This window comes from Eubalaena glacialis, chromosome 5 (genome assembly GCF_028564815.1).
Source record: "Eubalaena glacialis isolate mEubGla1 chromosome 5, mEubGla1.1.hap2.+ XY, whole genome shotgun sequence".
Lineage (NCBI taxonomy): Eukaryota > Metazoa > Chordata > Mammalia > Artiodactyla > Balaenidae > Eubalaena > Eubalaena glacialis.
Window position 1 is genome coordinate 136,981,683 of NC_083720.1, and position 19,144 is coordinate 137,000,826.

Sequence of the window (19,144 nt, forward strand, 5' to 3'; positions counted from 1 at the left end):
AGAATACCTGTTCTATCAGAACGCAGAAAGAAGCAGAAGATACTCTCAAGCTGGGTAATTTGAGAAGAGTGAAGAATTTAATAAAGGAACTAGGGACTTCCCTGGTGGTCCAGTGGTTAAGACTCTGAGCTTCCACTGCAGGAGGCGCAGGTTCAATCCCTGGTTAGGGAAGTTTCACAAGCCTCAAGGCGCTGCCCATAAAAGAGACAGACTGTATACTAAGGCATGGACAGTGTCTTGGAAAACCAAAAGAAATAGTACAATAACTGAGAGTTAACAGTGAGGCAATATTTACATTTCTTGGTCTGAAGGAATAAGGGGAATGGACAGTAAGTTGCAACTGCCCTAGAAAATCAAAGCCACAAGTTTCTGTATTCAGATTCAGTGGAAAATGGATCAACTATATTTCCTCTTTCTGGAGTAGCATTTTTATTGATGGATGCTAAAGAATGCTTTGTGCCTGCTGAAGAAATATTTCTGGCCAAAATTGAGAAGTTTATTAACATTCAGCAAAATAGTTTTTTGGTTCTGTCTGCTACCCTACATGGGGCCCGAGGAATGGAAACTGATGTTCAGGATTCAGTGGAGACTCCTGGGTAGTAACTTATTGGATACTTCAGTACACTACACAACAAATGCAAATAAATGCAAAACCCGGAGTCAGCTGAGAGGAGAGGGCCTCCTAGCAGGAGCTGTGACTTTTGGTTAAGAGACCTAGCCAACCCAAAGCCACCCCAAAATCAGGAATCTGGGACCTCATTCTCTTCCTCCCTTTCAATCTTCTAAAAGCTACAAGGATAAGGAGCCCATTGATCTACAGTGAACCATACAAGTCAGCCTCAAAGGGCAGAGGGCCAGATTGAGAAGGGTGGAAAATGGATCCAGAGGGGCAAATGGAAGATCACCCAGAATAATGTTGTACCTACCACCTCTCTTAAGAAATGGAATACGGCCAATACGGTTGAAGTCCTCAGTGTACCCCTCTCCAGTCACATCCCTCTACTTCCTCTCCTACAGTGCTGCCATAAAGATTCTTAGACTTCTGCATAATATGTTATTTTTAAAATAAAATTGAATAAAAGAATTTTCTGAAAAGGACTAACACTTTCCTTGCTCTGTCATATTTTTATACTTGAGAAGCATCATGGTATTATCAATGGGCTGGGAGTCAGAAAACTCTGATCCATGTGTCTAGTTCCAAACCCTTTGTCTCGTGCAAAGCAATTAAAATCTTTCAGCTTTTGTTTCCTCATCTGTAGAACATTGTTATGAAAATCAAATGAATTGGTGTCTATGAAATCATTTTGTAAACTGGAAAGCACCAATGAAAGTAAACGATCTCTGTTTATGTCTGTCCCCCTTCTATATATAACATATCCTGTAAGAGCAAGAACCTTGTCTCTCTTGTTTGTTTGCTATTGTGTCCCTAGTACCCAGAATGGGGACTGGCACAGTATAGGCATTGCATTAGTATTAATCAGGGAAGGCTAACTGCTGTAACAGACGATCCCAAAACACTCAGTGGCTTAAGAAAATCAGAATTTATATCTCCCTATGTCAGCATCAGTTGTAGGTCAGTCAGGGAAGCCTTGCTCTCTCAGTCAGTCAGAGATTGCGGATCAATCATTTATCTCTACCACATCCTAGGTCCTTGAAATCCTTACCCAAGGATAGGCTGGCACAGCAGCTTTCCTGTGCATGAGATTTAACAGGCCACTGCTGGGAGTAGTGTAGTTCACTTTAGCCCATCCCATTGGCCAGAAGTCAGTCACTGGCCACATCCAAGGGATGCTAAAAAACATAGTTTACCTGTAGCTTCAAAGTAAGAGAAAATGAGCTTGATCAGCATCTAGCCAGTCATTGCTATGACTTTCACTAAATATCTGTAGAATAAATACATGAAAATTAATGAAATATATACAAATGAATGCAGCCTAAGATCCACTTTTGTTTTTTAGCTTCTCAGTAATGGCTTAATTTTTTTTAATTGAAGTATAGTTGATTAACAATGTTGTGTTTGTTCAGGTGTACAGCAAAGTGATTCATATATATATGCGTGTGTATATATATATATATATATATATACACACACACATATATACACATATATATATTCTTTTTTCAGATTCTGTTCCATTATAGGTTATTACACGGTATTGAATATAGTTCCCTGTGCTATACAGTAGGTCCTTGTTTTTTAATCTATTTTATGTATAGTAGTGTATATCTGTTAATCCCAAACTCCTAATTTATCCCTCCCCCAACCCCTTTCCCCTTTGGTAACCATAAATTTGTTTTCTATGTCTGTGAGTCCGTTTCTGTTTTGTAAATAAGTTCACTTGTATCATTTTTTTAGATTCCACATATGTGATATCATATGTTTGTCTTTCTCTGTCTGACTTACTTCACCTAGGATGATAATCTCTAGGTCCATCCATGTTGCAGCAAATGGCATTATTTCATTCTTTTATGGTTGAGTAGTATTCCATTGTATATATCTTCTTTATCCATTCACCTGTCGGTGGACGTTTAGGTTGCTTCTGTGTCTTGGCAATTGTAAATAGTGCTGCTATTGAACATTGGGGTGCATGTATCTTTTCAAATTAGAGTTTTCATCTTTTTCGGATCTATGCCCAGGAGTGGGATTGCTGGATCATATGGTAGTTCTATTTTTAGTTTTTCAAGAAACCTCCATACTGTTCTCCATAGTGGCTGCACCAATTTACATCCCCACCAACAATGTAGGAGGGTTCCCTTCTCTCCACACCCTCTCCAGCATTTGTTATTTGTAGACTTTTTATGATGGCCATTCTGACAGGTGTGAGGTGAAATGTCATTGTAGTTTTGATTTGCATTTCCCTGATGATTAGAGATGTTGAGCATCTTTTCATGTGCCTGTTGCCCATCTCAATTTCCTCTTTGGAAAAATATCTATTTGGGTCTGCTGTCCATTTTCTGATTGGGTTGTTTGGTTTTGTTTGTTTGTTTGTTTGTTTTAATACTGAGCTCTATGAGCTGTTTATATATTTTGGAAATTACACCCTTTTTGGTCACAGTGTTGGCAAATAATTTCTCCCAGTCCCTAAGTTGTCTTTTTGTTTTGTTTATGGTTTCCTTTGCTGTGCAAAAGCTTTTAAGTTTAATTAGGTCCCATTTGTTTATTTTTGCTTTTACTTCCATTATTCTAGGAGATGGATCTAAAAAAATATTGCTTCTATTTATATCAAAGAGTGTTCTGCCTATGTTTTCCTCTGGAGTTTTATAGTATACGGTCTTACATTTAGGTCTTTAATCTATTTTGAGCTTATTTTTGTATATAGTGTTAGAAAATGTTCTAATTTCATTCTTTTACGTGTAGCTGTCCAGTTTTCCCAGCACCACCTTTTTTTTTTGCCGCACAGCATGTGGGATCTTAGTTCCCCGACAAGGGATCAAACCCGTGCCCCATGCAGTTGAAGCGCAGATTCTTAACCACTGGACCACCAGGGCAGTCACCAGTACCACTTATTGAAGAGACTGTCTTTTCTCCACTGTGTATTCTTGCCTTCTTTGTTGTAGATTGACCATAAGTGTGTGGGTTTTTTTCTGGGCTTTGATCTATGTGTCCATAGATCTGTTCCATTGATCTATGTGTCTGTTTTTGTGCCAGTACCATGCTGTTTTGATTACTGTAGCTTTGCTAGTTAATTTTTCTAATGCATGGTATGATAAATTTTTTTTTTAGTTATAGGCAGAGCCAGTGCTTGACCTACAGGTATTGCAAAAATTGCCTGACCTATTTTGAGGGGACAGCTTGACCTTTATTAAAATGCTTTAATTTTAACATGTACACATTTTAATTCTACTAGAAAGTGGTTTCTACAATTAATATTAACATTGTACACACTTGTGTGTGTTTTTATGTGTATATGTACACGGAGTAGCAAAATAACAGAAGGGCGAGGTTACACAATTTCACATTTCAGCCATGAACCACATAAAACATGTCCCTGTGTGCTTCTATACAATATGTATGTGTTCATCAGATGATATTGTAAATTATATCTCCAATAATAATTTTTACTCATGAAATGAAATAGAATTAGCATGTTTTGCTAAAAACCTCTCTAAAAGTCAGTATATTCTTTACTGTGTTGCTGTAGATAGCTTTTCTGCAATATTCTTTTTCAATTTATAAATAACCAGATTATAACAGGCTGTTTACAATTCTAAGCAATGACATCTTTTCCTTCTTATTAAATTGTAAAGCACCCAATGCATTTTAATAGATGCTTCTATTAAATTATGAGTATGAATAACAAAATTTCTGTTGGTCCTGATTTGCAACCAATCAGGATGGGGGAAAAATTCCCACACCTACCTTGTACATAAATACAGAGGCTCTTAAAATATTTAAAATGAGACATTTGTATTTAAAACCGTATTTTAAATAGACACAAATATTACTTGATAAATATTTGTTAGTACTTTTAAGAGAGTGTTTTTCTCACTTTATCAATAAACATCTACTAGAGATAAACTAGAAAATATAACAAAAATATTTCTTTTATAAACCCAGTTTTAAAACTACCAACAAGTAGCTTACTGAGAAATGTGTTAATATCAAGAGGAGGAAATTTAGAAAATTTTATTGAGAGACTTAAATAAATATAAAGACAATATTTATATATAGGAAGACAAACTTGTTTTTAATTGACGTATAGTTGATTTACAATTTGTGTTAGTTTCAAGTGTACAAACTTTTTTTTTAAATGTCAGTTTATCCCAAGTTACTATATAAGTTAGTTATCATTACAGTTAAAATCAGTGAGATGTTATTATTGTTTTCTTAATTGTTGAAATGATTTTTAATTTTATTTATTTTTTTAAAACAGTCAAGGATAGGCACAAGATTATGGAAGAGAAATAATAAATTAAAAGGGAAGCCTAATTTTACCATATATAAAACAACATATGGTACCAGTATAATAATATAGTCCCATGGGACAAAATAGTCTAGAAAGTAGAATGATAGAGTCCAAAAAATAAGAATAACTGAGTTCAAATTCTGATTAATCCCCTTTCTAGTTAGTTTTTCCTTGCCTGCCTTCTACATAAGAGAATTTATTCACATATGATGTATGATGAAAGTATTACAAATCAATATAAAGGGGAAGAATGTTTGACTAAATAATCTAAGGAAAATTAGGTGGCAATTTGGAAAAAAAAAAATTTTAATGATAAATCAAGAACAAAAGCAAAGGGCTTCCCTGGTGGCACAGTGGTTAAGAATCCGCCTGCCAATGCAGGGGACACGGGTTCGAGCCATGGTCCAGGAAGATCCCACATGCCGTGGAGCAACTAAGCCCGTGAGCCACAACTACTGAGCCTGTGCTCTAGAGCCCACGAGCCACAGCTACTGAGCCCGTGTGCCACAACTACTGAAGCCCACACACCTAGAGCCCGTGCTCCACAGCAAGAGAAGCCACCACAATGAGAAGTCCACGCACTGCAACAAAGAGTAGCCCCACTCGCCACAACTAGAGAAAAGCCCGCACGCAGCAACGAAGAACTAACACAGCCAAAAATAAAATTATAAAATAATAATAATAAAATAAAGAAGAAAAGTAAAAAATTAAAGGTAATAAAATTAGCCAAAGAATAACTGAAAGAAACAAAATTGGATATTTAGAAAACCTCTGAAAGATTTTCTAAGTCTGTGTTTAGAAATTATTTAAAAAAGAAGACTAAGTCCAAATTCAACTTTATCATGTACTTATTGAGCACCTACCATATCCTAAGCATTATTATAGAATCTCAGGCTAGATCAGTAAACAACAGACAACACAGAGTTTGTATTCTTGAAGATTCCAGAAAGAATCAAATAAATATCAAGGATAGATAACTTCTTTCAAGAAAAATAAAGAACTGTGTGGTTACTGGCTAGACAGATGTATAAATCAGTGGAATAGAATTGAGAGTCCAGAAAAAAACCCATACATTTATCTTCCAAAAAGTTGGAAACCACACAAATGTCCACCTACTGCTGAATGAATTTTTTAATGTGTTGTATCTGTATAATGGGATAGTATTCAGCCATAAAAAGAATGAAGTACATGCTACAACATGGGTAAGCCTCAAAAGCATTATGCTAAGTGAAAGAAGCCAAACACAAAAAGCCACATATTGTATGATTTCATTTATATGAAATGTCCAGAATAGGCAAAACCATAGAGACAGAAATTAAGTTAGTGGTTTCCAGGGGACAGGGACAAGAGAGAATGGGGAGTGACTGAGGGTTTCTTTTCAGGTGATGAAAATGTTCTGGAATTAGTGGTGATAGTCTTATCGTTGTTCTTTTGAAAGTGATTTTTTTTCCCTGTGAATGCTTTTAAGGTTTCCCTCTTTGTCTTTGGTGTTCATTAGCTTTGCTATGATGTGCCAGACATGATTTTCTTTGTATTTGCTAGAGTCTACAGTTTATTGACTGTACGGCTTTATATCTCTTGTCAGATTTTGAAAATTCTTAGTATCTCTCATTACACATATGTTAAAAGTAAATTTCAGTTGCGCATATATTCAGTTTCTTTATCAGTGTCCCATATGATTCTTATGCTCTTTTTAATATTTTCTGTTCTTCCTCTTCTCCAACTTTCTGTCTGAATACAAGCCAACCCTTGTGCTAGGAACCCAAAATGTTATTATTTGGTGTTTTTTTCTCCTGATCTTAAATCATTCAAGAAAATTGTCCTCCTATCTCCTGCCAAAGAGGTGTGTATATCTGACAGCCTCAACACCCAGGAAAGAGTCTTCATATTTTCAATTTTTTTTTAACATCTTTACTGGAGTATAATTGCTTTACAATGTTGTGTTACTTTCTACTGTATATGCATATTTTCACTTTTTTCTCCCAGTCAGCACCTGGAGGCACAGTTTCCTCTTGTGCAAATCTCATGTTTTCATTCCCATTTTCTTTGATCTTGTGGGTTTTGATATATATTTTATTCTTTTACTGACTCTTTAATGAAGCTTTGAGTAGAAGAAAAAATAAGTGGTCACTGCCATGTTTAACAGGAAGTCATATGTACAGTACTATTCAGTGCTGGCAAAAGTGTCATAAAACAAAGCATTCTAATAGATTTCTAATGTCCTTTATAAAAAAGGTCTTTAAATCTGATCTCTCTTCTGAGAAGAAAACCTAAATAAATCACCTAAAATTCAAAATTAAGAATATTTTCTATGCAGAAGGATATTCACAGTAGCATACTTAATGAAAGTTAAAATTTAGATTAACCTAAATATCTAATGATCTGGTACTAGATAAATAAATCATGGAGTCTACATTTAATAGAAAATTGTACAGCCCTTTAAAATTGTTTGTAAAGATACGTGTTAACATAGATAAATGCTATTACATTATGTTAACTGAAAGGACAGTATTTTTTAAAAATTTACAGAAACAAACACAACTCAAAACAGAAGCATAGGGACTTCCCTGGTGGCACAGTAGTTAAGAATCCACCTACCAATGCAGGGGACACGGGTTCGAACCCTGGGCTTGGAAGATCCCACATGCCACGGAGCAACTAAGCCCGTGCACCACAACTACTGAGCCTGCACTCTAGAGCCCGTGAGCCACAACTGCTGAAGCCCGTGTGCCACAACTACTGAAGCCTGCGTGCTTAGAGCCTGTGCTCTACAACAAGAGAAGCCACCTCAATGACAAGCCTACACACCACAATGAAGAGTAGCCCCCTCTCACCGCAACTAGAGAAAGCCCGCACACAGCAATGAACACCCAACGCAGCCAAAAATAAATAAATAAATTTATTTTAAAAAAAAAAACTATAGAAGAAACAGAGGGCAGAAAGCAGAAGCAAGAAGAACTACAATTCTGGGCTTCCCCGGTGGCGCAACAGTTAAAAATCTGCCTGCCAATGCAGGGGACACGGGTTCAAGCCCTGGTCCAGGAAGATCCCATATGCCGCAGAGCAACTAAGCCTGTGTGCCACAACTACTGAGCCTGCGTTCTACAGCCCAAGAGCCACAACTACTTAAGCCCTCGTGCCACAACTACTGAAGCTCGTGCGCCTAGAGCCCATGCTCCACAACAAGAGAAGCCACCACAATGAGAAGCCCATGCACCGCAACGAAGAGTAGCGCCCGCTCACTGCAACTAGAGAGAGCCCGCACTCAGCAATGAAGACCCAAAGCAGCCAAAAATAAATAAATAAATAAATATTTTTTAAAAAGAACTACAATTCTGCAGCCTGTAGAAGGAAAACCACATTCACAGAAAGCTAGACAAAATGAAAAGGCAGAAGACTTTGTACCAGATGAAGGAACAAGATAAAACCCCAGAAGAACAACTAAATGAACTGGAGATAGGCAACCTTACAGAAAAAGAATTCAGAATAATGATAGTGAAGATGATCCAGGACCTTGGAAAAAGAATGGAGGCAAAGATCGAGAAGATGCAAAAAATATTTAACAAAGACCCAGAAGAATTAAAGAACAAACACCTAGAAGAATTAAAGAACAAAAAAACAGAGATGAACAATACAATAACTGAAATGAAAACTACACTAGAAGGAATCAATAGCAGAATAACTGAGGCAGAAGAACAGATAAGTGACTTGGAAGACAATGGTGGAATTCACTGCCACAGAGCAGAATAAAGAAAAAAGAATGAAAAGAAATGAAGACAGCCTAAGACACCTCTGGGACAACATTAAATGCAGCAACATTTGCATTATAGGTGTCCCAGAAGGAGAAGAGAGAGAGAAAAGACCTGAGAAAATATTTGAAGAGATTATCATCAAAAACTTCCTAACATGGGAAAGGAAATAGCCACCCAAGTCCAGGAAGTGTAGACAGTCCCAGGCAGAATAAACCCAAGGAGAAACACACCAAGACACATAGTAATCAAATTGACAAACGTTAAAAGCAAAGAAAAAATATTGAAAGCAACAAGGGAAAAATGACAAATAACATACAAGGGAATGCCCATAAGGTTAACAGCTGATTTCTCAACAGAAACTCTACAAGCCAAAAGGGAGTGGCACGATATACTTAAAGTGATGAAAGGGAAGAACCTACAACCAAGATTACTCTACCCTGCAAGGATCTCATTCAGATTCAATGGAGAAATCAAAAATTTTATAGACAAGCAAAAGCTAAGAGAATTCAGCACCACCAAACCAGCTCTACAACAAATGCTAAAGGAACTTCTCTAAGTGGGAAACACAAGAGAAGAAAAGAACCTACAAAAACAAACCCCAAACAATTAAGAAAATGGGAATAGGAACATACATATCGATAACTACCTTAAACGTGAATGGATTAAATGCTCCAACCAAAAGATACAGGCTCCCTGAATGGATACAAAAACAAGACCCATATATATGCTGTCTACAAGAGACCCACTTCAGACCTAGGGACACATACAGACTGAAAGTGAGGGGGTGGAAAAAGATATTCCATGCAAATCGAAATCAAAAGAAAGCTTGGAGTAGCAATACTCATATCAGATAAAATAGACTTTAAAATAAAGAATGTTACAAGAGACAAGGAAGGACACTACATAATGATCAAGGGATCAATCCAAGAAGAAGATATAACAATTATAAATATATACGCACCCAACATAGCAGCACCTTAATACATAAGGCAACTGCTAACAGCTATAAAAGAGGAAATCACCAGTAACACAATAATAGTGGGGGACTTTAACACCTCACTTTAACACCAATGGGCAGATCATCCATACAGAAAACTAATAAGGAAACAGAAGCTTTAAATGACACAATAGACCAGATAGATTTAATTGATATTTACAGGACATTCCATCCAAAAACAGCAGATTACACTTTCTTCTCAAGTGTGCACAGAACATTCTCCAGGATAGATCACATCTTGGGTCAAAAATCAAGCTTTGGTAAATTTAAGAGAATTGAAATCATATCAAGCATCTTTTCCGACCACAACACTATGAGATTAGAAATCAGTTACAGGGAAAAAAATATAAAAACTACAAACACATGGAGGCTAAACAATACATTACTAAATAACCAAGAGATCACTGAGGAAATCAAAAAGGAAATCAAAAAATACCTAGAGACAAACTGCAACGAAAACACGACCATACAAAACCTATGGGATGCAGCAAAAGCAGTTCTAAGAGGGAAGTTTATAGCAATACAATCCTACCTCAAGAAACAAGAAAAATCTCAAATAAATAATCTAACCTTACACCTAAAGGACCTACACCTAATCTAACTTTACACCAAAGTTAGTAGAAGGAAAGAAATCATAAAGATCAGAGCAGAAATAAATGAAATAAATGAAAAGAAAACAATAGCAAAGATCAATAAAACTAAAAGCTGGTTCTTTGAGAAGATAAACAAAATTGATAAACCTTTAGCCAGACTCATCAAGAAGAAGAGGGAGAGGACTCAAATCAATAAACTTAGAAATGAAAAAGGAGAAGTCTCAACAGACACCGCAGAAATACAGAGCATCATAAGAGACTACTACAAGCAACTCTATGCCAATAAAATGGACAATCTGGAAGAAATGGACAAATTCTTAGAAAAGAACATTCTAAGACTGAACCACAAAGAAATAGAAAATATGAACAGACCAATCACAAGTAATGAAATTGAAACTGTGATTTAAAATTTTCCAACAAACAAAAGCACAGGACCATATGGCTTCACAGTTGAATTCTATCAAACATTTAAAGAAGAGCTAACACCTATCCTTCTCAAACTCTTCCAAAAAATTGCAGAGGAAGAAACACTCCCAAACTCATTCTATGAGGCCACCATCACCCTGATACCAAAACCAGACAAAGGTACTACAAAAAAAGAAAATTACAGACCAATATCACTGAGGAATATAGATGCAAAAATCCTCAACAAAATACTAGTAACAGAATCCAACACCACATTAAAAGAATCATACACCATGATGAAGTGGGATTTATCCCAGGGATGCAAGGATTCTTCAATATACACAAATCAATCAATGTGATACACCATATTAACAAATTGAAGAATTAAAACCATATGATCATCTCAATAGATGCAGAAAAAGCTTCTGACAAAATTCAACACCAATTTATGATAAAAACTCTCCAGAAAGTGGGCATAGAGGGAACCTACCTCAACATAATAAAGGCCATATATGACAAATCCACAGCAAACATCATTCTCAATGGTGAAAAACTGAAATCATTTCCTCTAAGATCAGGAACAAGATAAGGATGTCCACTCTCACCACTATTATTCAACGTAGTTCTGGAAGTCCTAGCCATGGCAATCAGAGAAAAAGAAATAAAAGGAATACAAATTAGAAAAGAAGAAGTAAAACTGTCACTGTTTGCAGATGACATGATACTATACATAGAGAATCCTAAAGATGCCACCAGAAAACTACTAGAGCTAATCAATGAATTTGGTAAAGTGGCAGGATACAAAATTAATGCACAGAAATCTCTTGCATTCCTATACACTAACAACAAAAGATCAGAAAGAGAAATTAAGGAAACAATTCCATTCACCATTGCAACAAAAAGAATAAAATACCTACGAATAAACTTACCTAAGGAGGTAAAAGACCTGTACTCAGAAAACTATAAGACACTGATGAAAGAAATCAAAGATGACACAAACAGATGGAGAGATCTACCATGTTCTTGGATTGGAAGAATCAATATTGTGAAAATGACTATACTACCCAAAACAATCTACCGATTCAATGCATTCCCTATCAAATTACCAGTGGCATTTTTTACATAACTAGAACAAAAAAGCTTAAAATTTGTATGGAGACAAAAAAGACCCCAAATAGCCAAAGCAGTCTCGAGGGAAAAAAATGGAGCTGGAGGAATCAGACTCCCTGACTTCAGACTATATTACAAAGCTACAGTAATCAAGACAACATGATACTGGCACAAAAACAGAAATATAGATCAATGGAACAGGATAGAAAGCCCAGAGGTAAACCCACACACCTATGGTCAACTAATCTATGGTCAACTAATCTAAAGGAGGCAAGGATATACAATGGAGAAAAGACAGTCTCTTCAATAAGTGGTGCTGGGAAAACTGGGCAACTACATGTAAAAGAATGAAATTAGTACACTCCCTAACACCATACACAAAAATAAACTCAAAATGGATTCGAGACCTAAATGTAAGACTGGACACTATAAAACTCTTAGAGGAAACCATAGGAAGAACACTCTTTGACATAAATCACAGCAAGATCTTTTTTGATCCATCTCCTAGAGTAATGGAAATAAAAACAAAAATAAGCCAATGGGACCTAATGAAACTGAAAACTTTTGCAAAGGAAGGGAAACTACAAACAAGATGAAAAGACAACCCTCAGAATGGGAGAAAATATTTGCAAATGAATCAACAGACGAAGGATTAATCTCCAAAATATATAAACAACTCATGCAGCTAAATACTAAAAAAACAAACAACCCAATCAAAAACTGGGGGGAAGATCTAAATAGACATTTCTCCAAAGAATACATACAGATGGCCAAAAAGCACATGAAAAGCTGCTCAACATCACTAATTATTAGAGAAATGCAAATCAAAACTACATTGAGGTATCATCTCACACCAGCTAGAATGGGCATCATCAGAAAGTCTACAAACAACAAAACCTGGAGAGGGTGTGGAGAAAAGGGAACCTTCTTGCCCTGTTGGTGGGAATGTAAATTGATGCAGCCACTATGGAGAACAGTATGGAGATTCCTTAAAAAAACTAAAAATAGAACTACCATATGACCCAGTAATCCCACTACTCAGCATATACCAAGAGAAAACCATAATTCAAAAAGACACATGCGGGGCTTCCCTGGTGGCGCAGTGGTTGAGAATCTGCCTACCAATGCAGGGGACACGGGTACACGCCCTGCTCTGGGAAGATCCCACATGCCGCGGAGCAGCTGGGCCCGTGAGCCACAATTACTGAGCCTGCGCGTCTGGAGCCTGTGCTCCGCAACAAGAGAGGCCACGATAGTGAGAGGCCCGCACACCGCGATGAAGAATGGCCCCCGCTTGCCGCAACTATAGAAAGCCCTCGCACAGAAACGAAGACCCAACACAGCCATAAATAAATAAATAAAATTAAAAAGACACATGCACCCCAATGTTCATTGCAGCACTATTTACAATAGCCAGGTTGGAAGCAACCTAAATGCCCATGGACAGACGAATGGATAAAGAAGATGTGGTACATGTATACAATGGAATGTTACTCAGCCATAAAAAGGAACAGAACTGGGTCATTTGTAGCGACGTGGATGGATCTAGAGACTGTCATTCAGGGTGAAGTCAGAAAGAGAAAAGCAAATATCATATTTTAATGCATCTATGTGGAACCTAGAAAAATGGTACAGACGAACTGGTTTGCAGGGCAGAAATAGAGACATAGATGTAGAGAACAAACGTATGGACACCAAGGGGGGAAAGTGGTGGGGTGGTGGTGGTGGTGGGATGAATTGGGAGATTGGGATTGACATGTATACACTAATATGTATCAAATAGATAACTAATACGAACCTGCTGTATAAAAAATAAATAAAATTCAAAATTCAAAAAAAGAAACGTATAGAAGAAACATATCCAAATATGGACAATACTTACCTTAGGATGGTGGACAATGACAAATAGGTTTTTTTTCCTATTTACTTTTATATATTTCCCAGTATGCCTAATGAATGTGTGCTTTCTTAAAATAAGGAAAATGGGGGAAACAGTATTTTAAAATGAAGAAACATTATTTCTTTAACTTACATACTATGCTATTTATAATAATATGAAACCCACATTATTTGTCCAAAATCTCCTATTTCTTTTTAATTCATTACAAGTTCTGGATTTCAGTTCACTTATAAAGATGGGGAGTTTTCAACATGCATTTCTTAAAAATAGTGTTTAAGAAAGAATTCTGGACTCACAAGCATAAGAAACCCCTGCACCATCTTCTCTACATTCCATAGAAAACACGTTTCATTTACAGTTCAGCCTCAGAATTAATGGAGTTAAATTCTGTGCTAATACAACTTTAAAATGCAGTGCCTCAGATAAATATCAACCAAACACTACAAAGTTTAATTTGAAATATGTGTTCCACATTACAATCTGATCTCCCTCCGTACTGTTTAACAAATTAAAATGGCAAGTGGCATCATCCCCTTTGAGGCAGCAAGAGATATTGAAGAGTTGCTTGAATTTATCTCTGCTGAAATATTCTACAATGTGTTACAAGACTGTTCTAAGATTGATTACACATACAAGTTGAAGTAAAAGTTAATTTTTTTTTTAGTGGGTATAGAGATACGGTGTAAAATAAGCACCATTCTGTTTTTCTGTTTTGAGTGCTTATGATAAATTTAAAAGAAGTGAAATATTTGAGTAATTAGAATTAGACAACTATCCATAAATTGTGGAACATTTGACATATACATTAACACCAAAGCCACATTGCAGATTCTGAACTTTATTTCTCATATGAACTGTGAAAATAATGCATCATCTACAGGCTAGCAAGATCTAAAAGATGAAAACTTGATTACCAAGGAACATAACATTTATATGCAGGAAAATAGCCTTTCATATTCTGTTTATATTCACAGCAACCCTTTTAGCAAAGAGCCCCAGGAAAGAAGCAAAGTGAAGTACAATTCTTTTATATCTTTCCCTTTGGGCTTAAATTACACAGAATGGTTTGTTTGCTTTCCAATAGATGGCGGGAAAGACAACTGTAGTACACCAAACCAGTTTAGAAATGAAAGACAAGCATCTGTTTGTTTTACAGATTTATCAGCTTCTTTTCTGGTAGCTCAGCCAAGCTTCTTAGGAGGCCCTCTACAGCTGCCATTTTGCACTGCTTGGTGGTACACTCACAAGAAATGAGCTTACTGATTCCTATGGCTTCCTTTCTTAGCAAAGTGGTCCTTTTCTATCAGTGCTTTCCAAGTTACTCTATTTGCATAGCTTTGTGACTCTCAAAGGAACACATACCATGTAGCATATAAATTAGGAAATTTATAGCATCCATTCATGGATCTTGATTTATGGCAGGATTCCCATTTCAGCTCTATTCTGGGCATGTCTGAAAGCAGTGCAAGAAGTGAGATCTACAGGGGCTAGCAGGAAAGGCTCAAAGGAGAGGTCAGACATGCTACCAAGGTCAGAATGTTTTTGTGGAAAAGCTACTTCATCTCTCTGTGAGTATAGCTGCTGTTGTGAGAATAACCAGTGTAACTGTGTGATGCTACTTAATTATCTCTTGATAATTCAAAAGTGTCAATGTGCAACCTGGGATTGCATAATCTATCTACTTTGCTTCATTCCAATGTCATCAGCATCAAAATGAATAATGCAACTGAATGATGCAATTCACTCTTTCCCTATCTTACAGTTAAACCATTATTTCTTCTCAAGTACTTGGTACATTTAGGCAAGTTTTTTGTTTCAATAATAGTATTTACAGGGACTTCCCTGGTCCACTGGATAAGACTCTGTGCTCCCAATGCAGGGGGCCCGGGTTCTATCCCTGGTCAGGGAACTGAATCCCACATGCATGCTTCAACTAAGAGTTCACATTGCCACAATTAAGGAGCCTGCATGCCGCAACTAAGGAGCCGGTGAGCTGCAACTAAGGAAGCCCACGAGCCACAACTAAGGAGCCCTGGAGCTGCAACTGAGGAGCTAGCAAGCCTCAACTAAGGAGCCTGCCTGCTGCAACTAAGACCCAGTTCAACTAAATAAATAAATAATAAAATAAATATATAAATAAATATAAAGAAAGTATGCCTTACCATCCTGGCTATACAAACATAATAATAATAATAATAATAGTCTTTACAACAAGAATATTAGTAATGCATCTCTAAGGAATCTCAAGTAATTTTATAATCATTACTGTTTTACCCATGTATTCTGATATATTTTACAAAGATGAAGAGGATATGTTTTCAATGCCTTATGTCATTTCATCTTATTTAAAGCATTGATATTATCTATAAGTACTTGATTCTATAATTTATAAAAACTGAATAAGACATGACCATAAAGTACTTTTGGAGGGTTCTCTGAAAAGTCTGATGTTAGTGAGCCTGCACTTTTAAGGCTTCCATCCTCTTTTAAAATAAAAATAGAGGTCCCCAACAAAATCATGTTATGTTCCTGAAAGTCCCAAATATTGAAGGAAAACATATTTGCCATAAGATCTCTCTCTTCAGGACTTCCCTGGTGGTCCAGTGGATAAGACTCCATGCTGCCAATGCAGGCGGGCCCAGGTTCGATCCCTGGTCAGGGAACTAGATCCCGCATGCATGCCACAACTAAGAAGTCCGCATACCACAACTAAAGATCCCACATGCGCAACTAAGACCCGACGCAGCCTAAATAAAGAAATATTTTTTTTACAAAAAGATCTCTCTCTTCTATTTCACTTAGGATGAAAGATTTTGATGGAGATTGTTGAAAGAATCTAACACTTAGTGATATTCAAAGATTGAAATGCAATCAGCAGCTTAGTGGGGATATTTCTACTTATCTGAAGAGCTGGATTATTTGTCTCAACTCAGAAAATAAAGGATCAGCTTCTAATATACAGGGGTTTCATAGGATGCCAGAAGAGAACTCTTGCCTATGGAATTAGCAAAGTAAAAGCTGTTTGTTTTACAAATTTAAAGATTGGCTCATGTATAAAGAATCCTGCCCACGCTGTACAAGATTACACTTGTGAGGACTTAGGAGATTTGAAGAAGCGGAATGCTGATTCTGAGGTCGTAGGGCCTTTTGGGGTGTATGAGTTTGCTAGGGCCACCATAACAAAATATCATGGACTGCGTGGCTTAAACAACAGCTTATTTTCTCACAATTCTGGAGGCCAGAAGCCCGAGATCAAGTTGTCGACACATTTGGTTCCTTCTGAGGCCACTCTCCTTGGCTTGTACATGTCCACCTTCTTGCCGTGTCCACACATGGTCATCCCTTGGTCTGTGTTGTCTCTGTCCTAATATAAGAATACCAGTCATACTAGATTAGGGCCCATCCACATGGTCTCATTTTACCTTAATTACCTCTTTAAAGGCCCTGTCTCCAAACAGTCACATTCTGGGGTGCTGGGGGTTAGAATTTCAATAAATGAATTTGAGGGGGCACAATTCAGCCGATAACATTGGGAAATATGCTATCCTGGATGGATGTGTCAGAATCTAGATCCAGGAAATGTGGAAGCAGTTCACAGTATTTCCAATGTATGATCTTGATTATTCACATGATAATGCTAGAAGACCCAGGAGAAGATGCCTCAGCATACAACAATATTTGCAAACATGGTCACACATTCAGAATAGAAGAGTCAGTTACTGCTGTTATGTTTTAATTTTTCATAAAGATCAGTAAAGAGTTACATTTTCTTCCCAGAACCTTTGTCAAAATTGTTTACATCATCTCACTTAATATCAGTGTCCAAAACATCTGTTTGGTTAGAACATCTCAACCATGTATTTATCAACAAATTTATAAGTTTTATCCAAGAAGTGGGTGTTTATATGATGTATTTGTCAGAATAGGCTAACTGCTGTAACAAACAACCCTCACATCTCAGCACATTAAAGTTTATTTCTCCTTCATACAAAGTCTAGTCGGTATTCCTGATTGTGCAGCTCTCCTAGGCAATTTTTCTCCGAGTGGTTACTCAGAGAACTGGGCACCTTCCATCTTATAACACTACCATCTTAAATAGATGGGTTCCAAGGTTTCCATGGGAGGGGAATAGAACATGCAGAAGGCACTCCAGATATTTACTTCCTTGACCTGAATGTGAAAGCACATCACTTCTGTTCACGTTGGCTAGAACCAGTCATATGCTCCTACTTAGATTCAGAGAGACTGGAAAATATAGTCTTTGGCTGGACAGCTGCTTCCCAATAACAACTCTCCACTATGAACACAGAATTTGAATCTTTAGGGGTCAGCTAGCCCCCTCTGCTATGCACAGCAACTCCAATGTAGGTTTCTTCAAATTCAGTTGCATTGCAAATGTGGTGGCTAACAGCCAGACTGCCCAGCTAGAATCCTGGCTCTGCTGCTTATTGGCTGTGTGACCTTGGAAATACTGCTCACTTCTAACCACCTCAGCTTTCTCATCTGTAAAATGGGGATTTTATTCAGAGGTTTGACCTGACTAACTGTAAAGCACTTGGAATAATGCCTGGCCCATAGCACTCTATAAATGTTACCTATTATTATTACTTACATGAGTCTGTCCCCACCACACTCCTTGTGAGATAGGCTCAGAAAGTTTCAAGAACCCATAGCCCTAAGTGCAGCAGAGATGACCCAGGTGGGAGAACTCTGCCCAACAGAGGTGGCCATGACTGAATGAATGGACCAATATTCTCTCTTGCAAAGGCTGAGTGTTTAACACACAGAGTAAGTCAGCAGTTTATTACAGGAGTGGAATTCAAAAAATGAAAAGAACAAAACCAAACACCCAGAGAAAAGGCAATGATCAGAAGCCATGAGACAATAAAAGCCAAGAGTTGTCAGACACCATGAATGGGAAAAGCTAGGAAAGACAATGGAGAGAATGGAGTGGCGGGAATAGCGGCTGCAGAGAGTAGCTGAGTCACCAGAATGGTATAGGACTGCAACAGGGACCTGTGGCATCATGAGAACACAATGGCATGAACTGCTAATATCCCAAACGACCTTCCAGATGCATTCCAGTGGGAGGAGGGTCTGACTGTAAGACAGACATTTGTCTTCCTTATTTTACAGCCCATCACTTAAGATTTCCTAGCATGTCATTTTGGCTTGGGATTTGAAAGAGCCTAACTGTCAGCATAGCCACTGTGATTAATTTGAAGCTTAGAAGTGATCTTGGTACTCTTCTCTTTTCTGATAATACAAGTATTAGTGGCTGTGAATCTCACTTCACAGATACAGGTGTACAAAAAACGTTCTACAGCAAGGTGCTTCCTGATTCTGAGCCCCACCACCCCCTTCCACTGGTGTGTGGAAATTTAACCTTGTTCATTCTTAGAGCTTGACCCCAACTTACCCAGGATTGCTCACAGTTCTGGAGTCTAATGCAGTGCCAAGGCATCCAGCAGGTTGGTCAT

The 19,144-nt window shown here is 37.4% G+C and overlaps 1 protein-coding gene across 1 annotated transcript in view; it reads left to right on the forward strand.

Annotated features, from left to right (window-relative positions):
• The window catches only part of EIF4E (eukaryotic translation initiation factor 4E), a 118,642-nt gene that overhangs the window by 7,889 nt on the left and 91,609 nt on the right, over nt 1-19,144 (forward strand). The gene's annotated exons all lie outside the window — the stretch shown is intronic.